Source organism: Vombatus ursinus, unplaced genomic scaffold (genome assembly GCF_900497805.2).
Source record: "Vombatus ursinus unplaced genomic scaffold, bare-nosed wombat genome assembly UNPS02014793.1, whole genome shotgun sequence".
NCBI classification, from domain to species: domain Eukaryota; kingdom Metazoa; phylum Chordata; class Mammalia; order Diprotodontia; family Vombatidae; genus Vombatus; species Vombatus ursinus.
The window spans coordinates 7,544,228-7,551,160 of record NW_020954571.1 but is presented as its reverse complement, the minus strand read 5'-3'; positions in this window follow the sequence as shown (position 1 = coordinate 7,551,160).

The following is a 6,933-nucleotide window of genomic DNA, read 5'->3' as shown; positions in this document are numbered from 1 at the left end:
CGTTGCAGAGAGACAGTATTCAGCCTAATAAAAACTGAATTACCCTGTTCAAAAGAGGAATGGCCTGTCTTGGGGGAAATGGGTTCCACCTTATAGCAGGTTTCCAAGTGGAGGCTAGATAACTACTAAATGATAGTGTGGAAGGGGTTCTTGGGTATAAGTTGAACTAGATGTTCTGAAATCCCATAGTAATACACTTAATGCACAGCTATCATTCTATCCATATACTTTCAACAGCTGTGCATTGCCTAATGAATTTAAAAAACCCTCTTGACTAGCATTGAAGGCCCTACATGATGTGGCACCAAATGTGCCCTTCTAACCTTATCTCAGACTTTTCCCCTTTAGGTAGTCTACTTATCAACCAAACTATCACTTTTCATTCCATGATATTATTCTATTCTTTCCCATCTCTGTCCTGCGCACATCTTCCTGCATACCTGGAACAAGCTCCAAACTTCCCCTTCCCTCCCCCAACTATTTCCATCCATTGAAGTTTCTCCTTTCCTTCAAAGTCCACCTCTGATACTAGCTCCTCCATGAAGCCTCCCTTGACAGCTCTTCACCTGCTCCATCCAAGCCAAATGGAAGAGATTTTTTCCTTCTCAATTTTCTCCTAGTACTTTGCCTGGACCATTACTTTGTATTTTCTTTCCCCTGTACCAGAGTATTTGCCCTCCTTCCTCTTCCCCATCCCCTCCCAATTAGATTGTAAGCTCCTAGAGAATAGGGCTTAGGTCATATTTATTTTTATACCACCAGTGCTGAGCACAGGGTTTCACATACAACACACCCTTAATATATATGGTTCAAATACTTTGTCATATATATGATATGTGTATATATATGTATATATTCCTTTCTGTCATTAACCTCCACAGGGCATACATAGGTGTTGCTTCAGTCAAACTGGGACCTGCTAAAGACCTTAGGTTTTTTTTTTTTTTTGGAAGACTTTAGTTTTAAAAGGCCACTGTCTTCCACCACATCTGGGGTCATCTCCAGTCATCCTGATGTGTATCTGGCCACTGGACCCAAATCACTCCAGAGGAAAAAGTGAGGCTGGTGACTTTGCACAGCCCTCCCTCACTTCAATCCAAATCACTTGCAAGTCATGGCATCACCTTCCTGATGTCGTGGTCCTCTTCGAGAATGAAGGATAAACAACAACAACCCTGTGAAGGTATATGTCCAGGAGTGCTATTGCTGGGTCAGAGTGTAAACAGTGTAGTGATCTTTCTCACATGATTCCAAACTATCTTCCAAAATGGTCGAACTGACCCATAGCTCCACCAGTAGTACATCAGTGTTTATGTCTTCCTGAAGTCTCTCCGTTATTCCTATGTCATCATTTTTGCCTTTTTTTGGTTTGAGGTAAAATTCAAATAGTTTTAATTTGTATTTTTCTTATGATTTGGAACATTTAAAAATATGATTGTTGATCATTTGCATTTCTTCTCCTGAACACTGCTTATTCATATGCCTTGGCAATTTTTCTATCAGAGGAATATAGATCTGTGCCCATTTCTTAATGTTTTAGATATTAAGTTTTTATCAGAGATATGACACATGCTTTTCCTACTCTATCTTTTTCTACTTCTCTTCTTACTCTACTTGTACTCTGCTTGTGCAAAAGCTTTACAATTTTATGGCATTAAAAGTCTGTTTTGTCTCTCATGATGACTTTTGTCCCTCGTTTGATTGACTTCTCATCACAGCTGTGAAATGGACCTCCCTTCATTCTCTTCTTTTTTTTGTGTGTGTGTGTGAGATGCAAACTTTTATTTAGGTTTGGTATTCATTTGGGGCTTATAAGGTATATGATGTTCATCTACACCTATTTCCTACCAAGTTGCTTTCGAGTTTTCCAAATGCTTTCATTGAATAAGCTATCCTACCCCCAGCAGTTTATATTGCTGAGCTTATCAAACACTAGATCTATTGTGTTCAATTGCTTCTGACCCTTGCTTTCCCTGTTGTATTGATTTACTTTCCATTAAAAAAAACAACAAAATACCAGTACCAAATAATTTTAGTTATTACTGTTTTGTAATATAGTTTGAGAACAGGTAATGCCATGCCCCTTCATTTCTATTTTTTTTCACCCATAATTTCACCTTTAGATACTAGAACTTTCCTTCCTTCATATGAATTTTGTTATTATTTAACCTGGCTATCTCTCTATATATACATGTGTATATGTAATATATATATATGTATACATCTATACACACACACACACATATATATGTATATATAGTTACTACAGAGTGACTCCTTGGTAATTTGATTGGTATGGTAATGTGTAAGTATTGTTGTTGAGTTGTTTTTCAGTTGTGTTCTACTTTTCATGACCTCATTTAGGGTTTTCTTGGCAAAGATACTGGAGTAGTTTACCATTTCCTTCTCCAGCTCATTTTTACAGATGAGGAAACTAAGGCACACAAGGTTAAGTGACTTGCCCAGGGTCACACAGCTAGTAAGTGTCTGAGGCTGCATTTGAAATCAGATCTTCCTGACTCCAGGCTTGGTACTCTATTCACTATGCCACCTAGCTGTAATACTGTCCCGTTTTATAACTGCATGAACCCAGCCATGAACAATGAGTATCTCCCCAAATATTATCTTCCTTTATTTCCAGATTTTTGTAGGATAACTGACAGATATTTTATAAATTTTGCAATTGCTTCTTTTTCTACAACTTTCTCTTGTTTTTATAAATGCTGTAAAGAAAAACTGATGATTTCTGTGGATTTATTTTATATCCTACTACTTTTCTGAAGCAGCTAACCATCTTTGTTAGTTTTTTCACTGATCTATTTTTTTTACAAATGTGGAAAATGACACCCCAAAAGGGTAAATGACTTGCCCAAATTCACCCAGGTAAGAAATGGGAAAACCAGCAATTTGAAGTCAGGTCTTCTGACTCTTCAAATCCAGTGCCCTTTCCACTAGAATCATGACTTTTGTTTTCCTTTCTGGCAATATGGGGAACCACTGAAAGATTTTTAGCAAGGGGGTAATAAGATCAATGATGTGTTTTAGCAAGATGAATCTGTTGGTGGTGTGAAGATGGATCGCAGCAGGGAGAGAGCAGTTGAAACTCTTTATTTATCACGATTATTGTATATGTGCCTAGTACTGCTCTATCTGCCATGCAGTGCATTAAGAGAGACAGAGTGTGAACACTGTATCTATTGTGTACTGTAGTATAACTGGTTTCCCGGCAGTTCTTATCAAAGAAGGAGTCCTTCTTTCAGGAATTTATGTTCTTGGGTTTATCAAAGACCAGATTAGTGCTTTCCTTTGCTGTTTCTTGCTTACCTAGTCTGTTTCATTGATCTACTTTTCTGTTTTTTTAACCAGAAGCAAATAGTTTTGATAGCTTTATGGTATAGTTTGAGACCTGGTAATGCTATGCCTTAATTCCCTCATGAGAGTATAGACTTTTATTCCTCCAAATAAATTTTATTATTGTTCTATCATGTACAGTGGAAAGAGCACTGGGTCTGGAGTCAGAGGACTTGGGTTCAAATTTTGCCTCTGATGCTTAATATCTATGTGACTTTAGGCAAGTCATTTTAGCTCCTCAGGACTCCAAGTTTCCTCACCTGTTAAATGAAAAGGCGAAACTAGGTATACTTTGGGGTTCTGTCCTGTTATAGATCTATGATTTTATGGTCCCAGGATCCTACAAAGCATCTTTTTGATAATCTGCTTGACATAACATTGAATTGGTAATTAATTAGAAGTAGTATTGCCATTTTTATTATATTGGCATGTGGCATGGCCTAACTCTGAGCTGCAAATAGCTCTAAAATTATTTCCATAAAGTGCTTTGTATTGATATTTACTTAAATCTTTCATGTCTTGATAGATTATCTCCTAGAAAAATACATATACATATATGCCAATGTATATATATACACATATATTGTGAATGAAATTTTTTGTAATTCTTACTTGCTTTTGTTAGTACAATATAGAAATACTGATGATTTTTGTGCACTTATTTTGTATCCTACTAATTTACTGAAGCTGGTAATTATTTTGATTAGGTCCTTCTCTGATCTCTCATTTTACAGATGAAAAAATTGAGACCCAGGAAGAAGTGATTTGATGAGGAGTCAGGATTTGAACTCAGGTTCTTTGACTCTCCAAATCCAGTGCTCTACTAAACACACTGGAGTTAAGACCTTTTTTCCTTTCTTTCTTTTTTTTTTTTTCTGGAGGCAATGGGGAATTGCTAGAGGTTTCTTTTCTTTCTTTCTTTCTTTTTTTTTAAAGCAAGGAGGTAACATGATTGATGATACTTTTAGGAAGATGAATGCAGTGGTGGTGTGAAGAATTGATTGCAGTGGAGAGACGTGAATAAGGTAGTGAGACCAGTTTGATATTCCCCCTCTAAGTGATCAGTTATCTGTTATCCTCTTTGTGTCTAGGCAACGTGCTATTTGCCATGGAGTGCATAGAGTAAGAATATAAATAGAATGTCTTTGGTTCCTTGGAAGAACAGAACTGGTGTTCAAATTAGTATTAAATAAAGTTTGTGGATGAGAGGTAACATGGCCTTCCTAATCTGGGGATTTGGCTTCTCATTGGTCCACAACCCGATTAGCAAATAACAAAGAGAAAGGAAAGGAAGCGTTTCTCCTGCCCCTCCCTGCAGTGAGTGAGGAACGGGGCTACTGGGAGAGGAAAAGAACTACAGGGTTCGAGTTAGAAAATTAAAGTTGTTTGCTGTGACTTGATGGCTTAATCAGCCGATCAATACTGTTCACAGGGCAGAAGGAGTGAAAGAGCTGCAGGTAGTGATGAAAAATGCATGAGGGAACAAGGGAGACCTGGGAGCAGAAAATTAAAAAGTTGGCCCCTTACATTTGTCCAATATTGGCCAAGAAATTAAACTGGTACTAGGGGAGAGAAGGGGCACTCAGAGGAGCTGACTGCAACACGGACTGCACACACTGGGGCAGGTCCTCTTATGAGGCATAAAGTCAGTAATTAAGCTGCTTTTCTCCACTAAAGATGGATCCAACAACCGTTGGCATTGCTAAGTAACAAAAAAACAAGGACTGCAGGTCTCACAGAGGCTGGGTGAAAACTGAATAGGAAGTATTTTGGAGAAGGCACCGGATGGCCCCACAGACTCGAAGGACAACTTGTAATGGTGGCTAGAAATTGGAGAGACAGGTAAATGATGGATTTACCCATCCAATGGAACATGGCTTCACAATCTGAGGTCCTTCAACTTGTTTTTTCTTTTGGTAACGATTTCAACATAGTTGGTTTCCTGTGTAATCCGATGTATTTTATTTTATGCATTTAAAAATGGTATTCTGAGAAGAGATCCATGGGCTTCCCTAGACTGCCAAGGAGGTCAGTGATACAAAAAAGGTTAAGAACTTGCAAAAGAACCTCAATTAACCAGAACAATAAATTCAAATTGAGGTTTTACTGAATTCAGAGCTCTCTGAGCAGCGGGATTTTGAGAATATATAATACACATAGCTGTTTTGTGTTTTACCCTCAAGGACATTTCAACTAAAAAAGATCCATGTTGATTAGAAAAATAAAGTCCTACTAGGTACAGAGAACACTGTGTTAGGCACTGGGGGATATATAACATTTAGCTAAGGCATGGTTCCTCTATCCTCGTGGAAGAGCTAATATAATTTCCTTACAGGGAAGTGAAAAAACAGATTATTCAAAATCCAAAATCATGACATACTGTTCTATTCAAAACAATGCCTCTGACACTCAGGAGCTCATGAAATCTCAGCACCTTCTGGTTGGAAGGGACCTCATGGGTTATTTAGTCCAATCTGACCTTGACCAAGAATCCCCTCTTCAATACACCTGACAAGCAGCCCTCCAGCTTTTGCTTGAAGACTGCCAGTGAGGGGAAACGTCTTATTTCCCACAGCAGACCATTGTGGCCAGCTTGAATTGTGAGGTAATTTTTTTTCTCATCAAGTCTAACTTTGTCTTTTGGGAATTTCCACCAACATTGCTTCTAATTTTCCCTTTTACTAAGGTAGGCAACACCCTACTCAATGGATGCTGGAGCTCACTGAAGCAGTATGGGGTAGTGCTACATGGAGTCAGGGAGAACTAGCCTAGAGTCCTGCTTCCAACTATCTGTGGGACCACAGACAGGTCATTTAACCTTTTTGAGCCTCACTTTCCCCACATTAAAATGGGAATTATATCTGAAGTACTTGCCTTCAACGGTGGTTGTGATAATGAGATGAGGTAAAATATATAAAATACTTCGTAAAACTTTAAATGCTATAGAAACGTCAGCTATTATTAAATGTAGGATTCTGGAATTTGGAAGGCAACATGGTATAATCAAAAGATCATTAGATTTGGAGTTACTAAGACCTAGGTTCAAATCCTGGCTCTGTACTTTACTCTCTGTGTAACTCTGACCAACTCATTTAATTTGAATAGGTGATCTTTGTTTGGCTCCTTGGCCCCAATATGACCATAAGTAAATAGCTTCAACTCCCCTGGGCCTCAGTTTCCTTATTAGTAAAGTTGAGATAATATTTGCCCTATTAACCTTGCAGAATTAAGTGAGATCAAGTGAGATCAAGTGAGATCTCAGAAATAATAGTATTCTGAAAGTTCCAATTGTTGTTGTTTCAGTCCTGTCCAACTCTTTGTGACCCCTATTTGGGGTTTTCTTGACAAAGATACTGGAGAGATTTGCCATTTCCTTCTCCAGCTCATGTTACAGATGAGGAAACTGAGGCAGACAGGGTCAAGTGATTTGCCCAGGGTCACACAGTGAGTAAATGTTTGAGACTGGATTTGAACTCAGGTTGTCCTGACTCCAGGGCCAGCACTCTATCCACCATGCCACCCAGTTGCAAGCAACTGTACAAATGGAAGGTGTATGATATTGTTACCTTTAATTTGCATGTT